The sequence below is a fragment of the Vidua macroura genome, chromosome 7, assembly GCF_024509145.1.
Source record: "Vidua macroura isolate BioBank_ID:100142 chromosome 7, ASM2450914v1, whole genome shotgun sequence".
NCBI lineage: Eukaryota > Metazoa > Chordata > Aves > Passeriformes > Viduidae > Vidua > Vidua macroura.
The window spans coordinates 26,423,520-26,435,630 of NC_071577.1; the positions used below are offsets into that span (position 1 = coordinate 26,423,520).

At 42.7% G+C, this 12,111-nt stretch overlaps 1 protein-coding gene across 1 annotated transcript in view; it reads left to right on the plus strand.

Moving 5' to 3' along the window:
• Positions 1–3,233, plus strand: part of MARCHF4 (membrane associated ring-CH-type finger 4) — a 105,963-nt gene extending 102,730 nt beyond the window's left edge. Inside the window, exon 5 of the transcript XR_008437865.1 lies at positions 3,161–3,233. The gene's annotated coding sequence lies outside the window, so the exon portion shown is untranslated. The remainder of the gene's footprint in view (positions 1–3,160) is intronic.
• Positions 3,234–12,111: the final 8,878 nt, after the last annotated feature.

Consider the following 12,111-nt stretch of genomic DNA (forward strand, 5'->3'; position numbering starts at 1 on the left):
TTCACACAGGGCCTTACACAGTAAACTTTTATCTTCTTTTTACACATCAGAGGAGAAGACTTAATGTAAGGAGATTTGAACAAAGGGCCAGGGCTCAGCATGCCTAGCACAATGTGTTAGCACTTTTAATTGTTTATGGCATTAAATAGCAAAAATTGTTTACCAAACATCACTATAAGATTCTTGTGTAGTGTCAAGAGAGAAGCTTGAGGCAACCATGGTAAGTACATGCAGCTGTTTTCAGAGTATCCACCCTGATGTGCTGTGTCCTTCCCAGGGATTGTACAGAACTGCCCTCAACAGAGAACATCTCCTGTCCAAACAGTGCTGGAGTCAACCTCTTCTCCAGGGCTGTACCTTCTACAGATTGCTGTGGAAACACCAAGACACAGGCAATGCTCAGAGCAAACATGCACAGCTAAGGGAGGACACTGGAAGCAATCACCACTGACATGGTTGGAAGGGGATGATGGTAAAGAGCTAGGCTAGATCCACAGGTCCTCTCCTGAGTGCACGTGGCAGCCAAGCTGTACCCCAGGACATCTTCTGAGGCTGCCCCTTGTTTCTGGGGTGCCTGCTGAATGCCTAGAGCATCACTTGTCAAGGTGATGTGCCCAGAAGCCCAGTGCCATCAGCCACACAGCCTTCCTATCTCAGGAGGAAAGCAGGGGCAGTGTTTCACCAGAAGATTGTCACAAGGAATTCTGAAAACTCATGCCAAAAGGTCACTGAACTTCCCCATGCTTGCACATGTGAGGATACTGCTCTGTAGAGTTAGGCAGTCTGTTCCTCATCCATCCCCCTGGAAGCACATGAGTCCTTTTCTTCTCTCACTTTTTTTTTTTTTAATATAGATTTATTCCAGTAAGCCTATTGAAATGCAGAGAGAGACAGAGAGGGAGAAAAGAACAAATAGAGAAAAAGGAAATAGGCAGGACAAAGAGGTGCCTGTAAAGAAACAGCTGTGCTAATCAGAAATGAGGGACAAAAAAGTGGGAACACAGATAGGACTGGTAGAGGGAAGGAAGATACGTGAAGAGGCTGGTGGCAATTATTGATTACTGCAGTGATAACACTGCTGGTTTTGGAATAAAGAGGACAAGATAGGTTCTAGAGGATCCTCAGGGAAATGAGGAAGAAGCCATGAAACATGGACAAAATAGACTTCTCCACCCAGCTTATGAGTCCAGTACCAAAACTGGTTCTTTCACAGACTGCAGCCTGACAAACTTTTTGCTAGATCATATGCCCTGATTAACAAAAACCTGCATCACCCAGACTAGACAAACACGAATTACTGCACACATCATCTTACCTCAAACCCAATTATTCTTAATAGAATGTATTATTCCTAATTCAAGGTGGCCTCCAAGGGCCAGTTTTATTCAGTACACACAGCTCCATTGCTAAAAGCCATTATGTGCCCTGCACCTGCTCAGACCAAAAGTAATTTCCTACACCAGCCAACCACAGTTCTGCTGAACTGTAGCAGCTGTAACACAGCGTGGCCTTTGCCACCTCAGTGGATTGCAAGAGAACAGGGATACTGGAACACTGGGTTGCTCTACACAGATGTAAGGTACCCTGTAAAACGGGGAGGTTTGAGTGATATTGCAGCCTGGATTCCCTCACAGATAGAGAAAGGAATTGGAATGTTGCCAAAACATTGGGATCTGAGCTCAAGCTGCAAATTCACCACAGAATTGCAAAAATCACAGGCTCAAGAGTAAAAAGCTTTAGAGGTAAGGTGGTGGCAGGAAGATGTTTTAACCCCTGGAAACACGCAAGTATTTTGGTTCGGAAATGGGAGGAAATTTCAAAACATAAACTACAATGAATGTAGCTATAATCTGAATGGGAATATATTTACCTGAATCTTAAAGAGAATAATCTTTTTTGAGAATTTCAAGCAGCGAGTCAGTGCCTGCCATCCAGAAGTACTGGCCACTTCCAGAGGCAATATAACAGCTGTCCACTCAATGGCCAGAGGATGCCCATCTCTAAAGAAGACAACAAACAGCTGTCTGCAATTACAGTGGTAAAATTCCCAATGTAATAGAAGTCTATTAAATAGACAACAAGTTTATTAATTTTGAATGAGATCACCTAAGGGGCTAACAAAAACCGGACTGAAATCAGCAGGATTTTTCCTCAGGCTTGAGTGGGTGCATAAGATCAGGGCTGTGCCCTTGGGGCATTTTGTTCTCCCAGCTTCTCAGTACTTTTCTGATTTTGCAATCCAGAAGCAAGAGCACAGGAGAAGTGGATCAGCTCTGCGAGGTCAACTGAGCCTGTGTTGCTGCAGGATTTGCAAAAATTACTATTTTAACCATACAGCCCCCTCCTTCCCATGTTTCCCATTGAATTAATAGCATTTAAAGCATCACATTTGCAAAAGCCTCGTGTGAATTGACACAGCTACACCCAGTCATGCCTATGTGTATAAACACGTGCCTGTGTGAGGTGGCACTGCTCAGGCACACACAAGGTCAGAGCAAGGCCACCTGAGATGACTCCTGGCATGCATTGTCTTACTGCCCCATAAACTGGCATCAGCCAAAGTGGAACCATAGTTAGGGACCTGCATCTGCAGGGGAGAAGAGCCTGTTCACAGGCAGGTATGGTAATCAGCTGAAATATTCTGAGTTCTTACCAAGGTCAGTTACATTTGTAAACAAGGCCTCCATCCTCAAAAAGAGCCAAAAGTAGCCCCATGCTACAGTCACAGAGCTGCACACCTTACAGAGAATAATTGAAGTATTTCACTCTCATTTCAAGTATAGCTGGGAGCAACAAGCACCGATTACTTATCTAAACAGTGCCCTGGTTATTTAATGCATTAAATAACAACAGACACATGTGGCAAGCACATTTCTCTCTCTCTCAAGATTTTTTATTGAGGTGCACAGAGAGAAATGTGCTTGCCACAGACACCCATAAATGCACTTTCTTTATATACTTTTTTTTTAATGCCCAAGCCTTCTCTCTAATTTTTGAATGCTGTGAACTTTATTGCATCACTAAAGCCTTATCAAACTTTGGAGCAGTCTCAGGTCAGAGCATAATGGATAGTTTTCAAAGCTATAACTGGTGTACAAGGAGGCAAAATTATTTCACTTGAGTGCCACTTTCACATACAAGCCGTGTCTTTTCCATTCAGATCAAGTTTCTTGGTGGTGAAAGAAGCCAGATCTGGAGCTGTCTCTGCTCACAGCACCTGGAGTGACCCTTGAAGCTCTCTGTGTCTTCAATCTCCAGTAAACAACCTCTGCCAGCTGAGCAATGCTTAAGGCCATCTATTTCCACCTGCCTTTGTACGTATTTAATGTAGTCATCTACAGCTACAGCTCACCCAAATTTATACATCTAAAGGCCACTTGTCAAATTCTAAGCTTCCTTAGTAATCATCAGAGAAAAATAGGTGCCTCCTAGGAATTATTCATCTCAATTGTGTTCAGCACAAACTACCCACACAGTTGTCTAGTATGATTTGAGATGCTTGACTGGCCTCCATTGTCTCAATTTTAAATTGACACCTATCTGTAAAGTTAGGAAAAAAGCGCCCACCCCTCTTTTGCATGTACCCAGCAGTTGCATCAGTCATTTTCCCCCCGACGTTATTAATCAAAGGAAGTAAGTTTGGCTGCCCAGGCTGAATACAAGAGGTGGTCCCCAAAGCAGTTGTTTCTTCACTTACTGAAAAAGGGAGAAGGAACCTATGGCAACTGTGAGGTTCTCCTACTGTTCACAGTCAGTGTGAGACTTCAGCTACCAAATCTCTCAGCTCTGCAGCTAATTCTGCTTGGGGTCTACAGATCATTACATCTGTTGCTTGAAACCTGCCTCCTATTCTCAACTTTGGTTCTGAATTTGCAAAAAGCATAAAGTAAAATGCTGTTCAACTTTTCCTAAAAGTAAAAAAAAAAAAAACAAACAACAACAACAAAAAAAAAAACCAAAAACCCAAAAACCCCCCCAAAAAAACAAAACAAAAAAAAACCCACCAAAACAAACATCCACCCAAAAAAAAAAAAAAAAAAAAAAAAAAACAAACCAACAAAAATGCTTTCTAGGCCAATTTAGCACCTCAAATTACTGTTACCTCCTGAAAATTCAGGCCTGAATTTCTAAACACTCAGGGGAAACCCAGGATTTTTTAAACAGCAAATTTCTTCAAGGTTGTGGATGAAGCCTAGTAAAAAGTTGTTCTCCAAACAGCAAGGCAGCTTCCCCTCACCATTTGTGACTCTCATCATTACAGCACATCTTGTAACAGAAGCATCTTTCAGAGCTTTAGGGAATAGTTTGTTTTCTTGTTTAAAGCCTGCAAAAAAATCCTGAGAAAACAGAAAAGGAAAGGTAGAAAGAGGCTGAGTACCAGACAAAATGGAGCAAGTAAAGCCACCATAGCCAACAAGCTGGCCTGATGGAAAGCACAGTCCCATGCTACAGGACAGCCTCAGGATTAGAAATCATGCCTGAAAAGTTTTAACTAAGGCATTTGTCCGACAGCCAAAGCAAACAAGAAGAGGCACAGGGAGGTGTTTTGAGGCTTTAAAATACTATTTTCAAGGTTGAAGGAGATCAGAGGCTCAACAAGGTAAAGCTGCTGGTGCCCATTAAATTTTGCAAAGTAACAAATCTGTGAAAGGGAATCATTCATGATCTCACACAACAAGGAACTGATGTTTTCAGGGAGAGCTCTGCACCCAGGAGACCTCCCTTGGACTGCCTTTCTCAGCTACCCAAACAGCAATGCTCCTCTCCCGTCACTTGACCTCTCAGCCTCCCATTCTGGAAAGCCAAGACATGCTATTCTCCTGCAGGGCAGGAGCAGATGTCTCTGGCTTCCTATCCCCACCAACAAGTGGGCCTTGGGCTGAGCTCTCAAGCACTGGTGGGATCAGTCCTGACCTGCATATGCACATCAAAGGGTACCAGCAACCCTGTTCCTTGCCATGGACTTGATTTAACACATCATATTACACTAAAACTACAGCCCAGGAGGCATTTGAAACATCCACAGTACACTCTCAGCTTTCTGTTTCTGAACATGTGTAAAAAAATCCCATTACTTTACCTCTCCAGAAAGAAAATGCACTGCTTTCCTTGGCATCTGTCTCCACACTTCTTCCACACTTTTCTCTGCCCTGTGGTGGTGGTGGTAATTGCTGCTGTTACTGAGATGCATGAGATTATGCAACTGTCTAGCATTTTGATTTAAACAGCATGGGGAAAAAACCTGCTCCAAATTCTATTAATAACTACCAGCCAGCTCTCTCCTTCTCTCCCTCCCCAAATTCCCATGGAAGGAGGATCACAGACAGATCCCTGCAAGCACAAACTATCAGCCTGACTGGATCAATAACATCCATGGTGCCAGGAATCTGCAATGCATTCTGGGTAATTAATCTGCCAGGGAAAGACAACCTTAATTAAGAACAGCCAAGCTGTTCTTTTTCCAAACCTTGTGCTTAATAAAGTCACAGTATTGGTTTGGCTGAGGATTTTGGTCTAAATTTTAATGGGTTTTTTTTTGTTCTTAACAAATGTTTTGAAAGCAACAGTGCAGGCAGCAGGAAAGTCTTCACACAACAGTCAGAGCTACAAACTCTTTACTTTGCCTTCTTGATGCCACATTGAAGGTGGATGATCTCATTATTTAAGATGCCTCAGTGCTGGACAGAAGCACTGGCTTCAGCTGGGATGGGCACTGCTGTGGAGAGGTTGCCTCCATCCATAAGGGGCCACAGTTGAGATAAAGCTGAGACCTCCCCTCCACTTCTTCGGAAGAGCATCCAGAACAAAAGTTTCCTCAGTAGGCCAAAGTCTCTGCATTTTCACAACCCTGCAGGCAATCTGGGAAATACCATTTCAGCCCTATCAGGCTGCAAGCAGTCATTTGGATATGGGCAGTTGTGCAGGTCACTCCACAGTTCCTGAAGCAGCTGCTGCCACAAGACAGTCAGAAATCCTCCCAGGCATCACATGATTATTTAGGAGGAGTACTGGTTATATTTCAGATACACAGAATTTAAGTTCTTTGGTTTTTTGTTTCTGGTTCTACTTTAAACTCTTTATTTCACGCATGATAAGTGTATCTATAGCAACACTTCTTCCAGTGTGCTCAGGACCTTTTTCTGGTGCCAATGTCAATTGGTACACAACTCTACCAAGTCCAAACTCTTATTCCTCAGGGCAAAAATGGCCAAAGGGTGACCACATCCAAACTGTCCATTGCTCCTGATCTGTGTCAACTCCTGAATTTTGCTGGGTACTCTCATGCTGACAGCTTGGGCCAAAAGGAGGTCAAAATCTGTGTTAACAACTTACCAAGATGAGCCTGGGAGTGTTTCCTGGACATCTATTCATGACAAGGATGTCTCAAATATTCAGAAAGACCCAAGAAACTCCTCCCAAACTGGCACTATATCCCAGCAAGGACTTGGTCAGCTGCAAACAAAACCTGCCTGAAGCAATTTGCACAGCCAGTTTTGAGGGCCTAAAAAGGTATGTTCCAGAGACTTTAAAAAAGGATCTCTAATTTCACCAGCTCTGCTTATCTTTGCAGGTCAAACTCTACTCATCTGTCTGAAGCCAAGGGGGGGCTCCATATTTATTGGCAAAAATCAGCATTTTCCCTAATGGTATCCTGGACAGAAGGTAATTATGGTAAAGGCTGATGATTTAACTCCTACTATGGGGACAGAATCATGACAGCTAGATTAAAGATGTCCTTTATATACCATCACTGAGCAAGAGAACATGATAATGAATGAGTTAATTACACCAGCATTTGAGGCTGATACTACCCATCTGCTGCTTTGATTAATTAAAACTCTGATGGACAACAGTGAGGCCCTTCTCAGGTCTGAAAGCAATTAATTGCCAAAATCCTCAATAAATCTAGCAGCATCACTGACTGAACTGGCAGAAGAGTCCACTGTGAACAGCCCCAGAACAGAGACAGCAGAGCATATAATGGAGTTTGAAGTATCCCCAACATGATGCATTAATCTTTCAGTGTCGCTGGGAGCTGGGGCCTAGTAGTTTTAACTTCTTGTTTAATCACCTTTTCTTTCCTCTCAACATCAGAAGGGGCAGTCTCAGTAAACCACATGAACTGCTGAAGAAATTAAGGGCTTTGGCCCTTTTGGTTATTTGTCCAGGTTCTCCAAGCTGTAATGAATGGGTTACATTTTTTCTCTTGAGTGTTTGTTCTCCTTCGACTAGTTGTAACCAGTCCTGAAAAAGAGGGATTTTAGAAAAGCAATGGGAAGCCAAACTCTTCCAATGCTTCCTGTGTTCAGCAATCAAAGAATGACAATAATCAGCAGCAGTTGCTCAGAAAGTAGTGACAAACTGGGCACCTGTGGGCAGGTCAAGGGAAGACTGAGAAACCAGACACAAACCATGTGTCCCGATTCCATCAGAGCACAGGCAGGGCATGACAGAGCCATCAAATATCCTGAGATGGAAGAGACCCACAAGGATCATTGAGTCCAACAGGATGAAGCTAATCAAGGCACTTTCTATTGTGAGAAATCCTAGACTCCAGAACTGCTTTCCAAAGAAGGGAAAAGAGGAAAGCCCTAGTGCACAACCATTTAAACCCAAAAAATGTTCTCACTGTACTGCAGAAAAAATGCCCACAGCCGGGGAGGGGGGAGGAATTAGTGCTTTTCACTTTTTGCCTTCCATCTGCACAGAAGTTTTACAAATTAAGCACAACTACAACACAATGGGATTTTGAGGGAACACCACAAAAATCCACTTTCTTGTGCAACAAACAGAGCTAGAGGGTACCAGATCATCTTCAAAGCCAGTGCAACTCACACATGTGGTTTGGAGGCCTTGCAAAAGGTGCTGCTTTTTCAGAGAGAGGGGGAGAAAAGCCTTTCCTTCCATTTTTATCCTACTTATGCATTGTTAAGCAGTTCTTGCATTTCACCTCGAAGAGTAACAGTTGAGGAAATAAAGCTTCTTCATGCTACAGATCCAAGGCAATGATTAATAACAATTATCAGCAGTGATTAGTCAATATGGCCATAATGCAACAATCCCTCTGCCTGCCAGTGAATTGGAGGCATCAGTGCATTGGATCATGCCAGCTGCTCTCATTAAATACTGCCTCACTCCTGAGGACAAGAGGACAGTCCTCTGCAGCTCAGCTCAGCATGATGCAGCTGCAACTTCCCATAGCTTCTCAGGTTGGAACGAAACAGCAAGAAGCAGACAAGAAAGAGCAAGTTTAGACATGCTGAAGTAAATACAGAAACAACTGCTTTATGATCATGGAATGGTTTGAGTTGGAAGGGACCTTAAGGATCATCTTGTTTCAACCTCCCTGCCTTCCAAGCCCCATCCAACCTGGCTTTGAACATTTTCAGGGATGGGGCATCCACAGCAGGCAACCTGTTCCAGTGACTTGCCACCCCCACATTAGGGAGAGGGTGATTATGGCTCTTATTGCTGGGTCTTTAGTTCAGTAATTGAAAAGGAACCATGTATCAAGGGGTAAGACATGACCCAGTTAGCAGAGGACAACAAAACAGGTTTACTCACGGAGTTCTTGTTTCAAATTACAGTACCTGGTTCTTACAGTGTTTCAAAAAGCAAACTTCTAATATACAAGTAAAGTAACAATGCACTGCTTTTCCAGTTACAGAAAAAGAGGAAAACAGTCAAGGAAAGAAATAGAGCTGAAATGGGGAAGGTACTTTCCAACAGATGCTGTGGCCATTTGCAAATAGTAATTACTCTTATCTCGATCTGAGCAAAGGAGGGTGAGAGATAGATGCCACATATGTACCTATATTTCTCAGAAGAAGAATGGAAGAGAAATTAGAACAGACCAGATATTCAAGGATTAAAATTTTTGAAGACTAACCAAAACACACAAGGAGCTGTTATTGCCCAGGTGAGCCCCAGCTGCCTCAAGGTATGTCTGCATCATGCAGAACAGAAGCATGCAGAAGTGCCCTAGGCATCTCAGAAAAGCCAGCTAAGTCAGAACTGTGCAAGTATCTCCTCAGAACACTGTGCTCCCCTGAGCCCAAAGGGCAAGAGGAGGTTAATCTTCCACCAATGCATTTTAAGGCATCTTCAGGAAGCAGATAATGTGGCATGTCTCTGCAGATCAGCTGACATGACAGACAGGTACAGACATGTGCATCCACTGTGGACTGAATCCATTACTCAACCTGAGATTTGGGTCAGATTTTCTGACTCCACCTGCAGCTCAACTAAAGAGCATTCCAAAAACCAGAGAGCAAGGATGTGGTAGGGATTTGGGGTTTTCACATCTTTTTGCTTTCTAACCCCTCCAAGTATTACATATTTAACTCATTGAATTATCCAAGATCCCTTCCCTTGTTGTCCAGCCCAAAAGACTGCACATGCAGGAAAAGTATGAGAAACCATGCTCCAAGGACAGGGATTTCTTTTCTTCGTCCCAGTTTTAGATTTAAGCCCATTTCACATATCAACTTTTAGTGTTAAAATTTTAGCTCCCTCCAAAGAATCATGTTAGAAGAAACACTTTTCATAAGAACATTAAAACCTTACTGCACACTGCAAAGAGAACCATCATTCCAAGCTCCCTGCAGTATTTGGCCATTACAAGGTAAGATGGGGATGTGGGTATAACATTAGCTTCAAATTTCTTTCTTACCACTGTCAATTTGAGGTAAGCCCCAGTGTTATTTTTACCCACTGTAAAGACCAGGTACTACAGAAGAACTTGGTGTAACCTGCCACACTGCAAAACAAGTGTCATATTGAATTAGTGATTCTCTACTGCACTTCTGTCCTGTTCTTCCACAAGCAGGCATGTAGTAGAAGAGCAATAAAAATAATTTAAAAATCACTTTCTAACTCCTGTTTTATAAACCAGTTAATACCTCCAGTTACATAGCATTATTGTCATGGACAGTCAAGAGAAGTACTAATTAGCCTGGCACAATGAACAATTGCATTCTCAGATCTCAGTGTCAGGAGAATATCTCATTTGTACCTTTAGAAGCTGTGTGAGGAGGAAGAGGGGAAAACAAAACCAGCTCTTCTCTGATGTAGTATAGTTCTTGACTAACCAGTTACTGCAGTGTAGCTGCCTTATTTTTGTCATAGACCCATCTGGATATGCAGAGGGACTTATTTTATTCACAAGAATATGTAAAATAAGCATCTCTCTGATGAAGTCAATGAAACTGTATTGATATGCAAACCAGCAAAAATAAAATTAACAGTGACCCCAAAAGCTCCAGTGGCACAGACTCTGCTCCAGACCATCTCTTTTGCAGAGTAGGTGGAGCAGTATCATACAAGCAGGTTGAAACTTTTGGTTTAGGATCACAATTTTAAGTTGACATCTCTGCAGCCTGCGCCAGCTTTTGGTCTTGAAAGCATATATGGGTGATGCTCTTTCCTTCTTCATGCCAATGTATAGATCAATATGAACCTCTTATTCATCTAATTATAGCTGCAGGGGGGCTCTTTGCAGCTCAGGTTCATTTGTCTCCCTGTGATGTTAATACAATCAGGCACAAGAATCACTTCATTAAAAGATCATCTATGCTTGATCTTATTTGAGCTATAAAAATCATTTCTTTGTCATACAAACAGTAGGGTCAAAATTGCCAAGCTAAATGACTCACTGTAATGCAGGGAGCAGAGTTCAGCTCCAAAGAGCAGCTGCCACTAAGTAAACACAGCACTTCCACCATGATTCAGATGGAGGATCTATCCACTGCACAGATAAATGGCCACTCTGCAATCAGGTACAGGGAGGAAATGAGGAGTACATTGAATGTAAGGTGCAGAGTATCTGTGGCAGAACCCAGAGCAGAGCCTAGCTCTCCTTTACTGTAAAATCATGTCCTGTTTTATTTAGTCCACCTCCCGACTACATATCCCCCCAGAAGTGCAAAACACAGGGTTGGTTTGTTTATAGTGTGGTCAAACAGACACTGTCCTCAGAGCAAAGGGCCTCTTTTCTAAGCAGCTGGTGGCCCAGAGGGGATGAGACCTGCAAAGGAGGCTGAGAGTGTCCCAGAAAATGCTGCTTTAGGTTGGTACTTCATAGTCACCTCCTAGATGCAGCTTCCAGCTGGTCATCCTGTGAATATACCCTTATACAAGAGCACATCCTCAATGATACAGACACAGACTAGAGATTAACAGCCAAGAGGAATCAGGTAGAGGAAGGATTTCAGTTTGAAACTCTGTTATTGCTAGAAGATGCTTTAGCCTCTTGAGTACAGACAATAAGGGGGTAAGGGAACAGCACAACCAGCCCACTTCCACTGGATTTTTTTCAGATCTAACCTATTTTTGCAGACATCATCTGAGGACATCTACCCTCAAGGCCTGTGGGTAAAGAACAGTTTCTTTGTTAATTTTGCAAGGAAATCAATGCAGCCTTGGGACACTGTAACATGCACACAGAATATGCAGGCAGAGCACAGCCTTTGCCACTGCCTGTGCCCCAGCCCAAAATGGGCATCTTCAAAATCCTCCACAGGAACAATCTTGCCCTGCCTACATCTGCATTTCTACCAATACTGACCTATCTGTGAAATCAGCTGAAAAATAGGAGCAATACTTGTTCTTTTGAAAACCTCAGGATGAAAGTAAGCTGTTACAGTACTCTCTGTGCCACTAAGTTATTAATAAACACACAAAGTCCTGAAATCTTTTTAGCAGATTCTCACTGAAAAAAACCTTACAACCTGCACATGCTAGAAATTCAGCAGCAGGGAGACCTGAATTCTTGGTTCATTACTCATAGAAGTTTCTGGACATGAGTTAAATACATATGCTTAACACCATAACTGCTCATACAGCAGCATCATAATATGAGTTCTTCTCACCTTATCATCCAAAATGATTTTCAGGAACTAGTGATCACAAGTAAGTCAGGGAGAGATAATTATAGATCACCAAGTTGACACTGGCTTCAGAGAGCAGAGATTAGTTGTACAACAAGATGAAAAGCTATAATGGAGCAGCCTAGCACAACAAATTGGCAAGAGGTCTACCATGCAGCATTGGAGAAATAGTTATGTCCCCAAAGAATGGTACCTTGGAACCTCATTGGTACCCTTCTGGAGA